The 1,029-nt window shown below is 47.1% G+C and overlaps 1 protein-coding gene across 1 annotated transcript in view; it reads left to right on the plus strand.

Annotated features, from left to right (window-relative positions):
* LOC119585197 (transmembrane protein 211-like) overlaps window positions 1-1,029 on the plus strand; it is a gene marked incomplete in the record, with an annotated part of 80,762 nt that overhangs the window by 52,168 nt on the left and 27,565 nt on the right.

The following is a 1,029-nucleotide window of genomic DNA, read 5'->3' on the forward strand; positions in this document are numbered from 1 at the left end:
GTGTGTCAGCCGGAAATGTGACACGACCCTATGACGTCACATTCTTAGAGGGGTTAGGGGGGGGAGTTCTTTGGAAGATGGGAATAGGGATAGAGGAAGAGAGCGGGGAAAGGAGGGATGGGGAATAAGAGAGGAGAGGATGTAGGAGGGGAGGGGGAGAGAGGAAGCAGGAGAAGGGGAATGGGGAATGAGAGCAGGGGAGGGATAACGATGAAGGATGAGAGAAATGGGGATGATTAACGGGAGAGATGGGGAATGGGGATGGATAAAGGGGGAAATAGGGAAGAGGATGAAGATGAGGGATAGATAAGGGGAGATGGGGATGGCACGAGGGGAGCAGGGGGACGGAAATGGGGAAGCGAAGAGAGAAAAGGAATGGGGATGGAGGAAGGAAGGGATGCCGAGTATTGCAAGAATCAATTTGCAATAACAAGAACAAGTCGAGATCATTGCACGCATGTGCAACGAAGATTCTGAAATGATTTCGTTATAGAAATTCTTAATTAACTTCAATTATTTTTATATAGGATTTTCCATACTAAATTAAGCTTTTGTGTTTCTCTCTCCTATAGAGATTCCCTCCAATTAAAGGTTAATTAAAGGCCAATTAAAAGGGAAATTTCAAAAAAAATTATATCATCATTGCAATTATCTCCGGATCGCCGTCACCTCGTAAATAGACCGTATAAAATCTACGGAGCCGTTTATATGCCTCGGGGCATAAACATGTCACGGCGAGGCACGAAAACTGTAAATTTTTTGGCGGGAAGACGGCACAATAATGAGCGTTTCTCTGGCTCGAGACTTTTGTTTTTGCGAAAGGAACGAAAAACTGGTCATTAACTTTTACGGTCGACTGAGTGGGATATACGCTGTTTGAATTGACCCTTATGGCAGCGGAGGTGTGGCTTGGGGGGAGAGGGAAAGGGAGGGGAGGAGGGGGGTGTGAGAAGAGGGATGGGGGGAGGGGGGAGGGGGGAGAAAGTCCAATTTGAGTTCGTAATGTACGCATTGAGGCGCGTGCCCGCT

This window comes from Penaeus monodon, chromosome 19 (assembly GCF_015228065.2).
Source record: "Penaeus monodon isolate SGIC_2016 chromosome 19, NSTDA_Pmon_1, whole genome shotgun sequence".
In the NCBI taxonomy this organism is placed as follows: Eukaryota; Metazoa; Arthropoda; class Malacostraca; order Decapoda; family Penaeidae; genus Penaeus; species Penaeus monodon.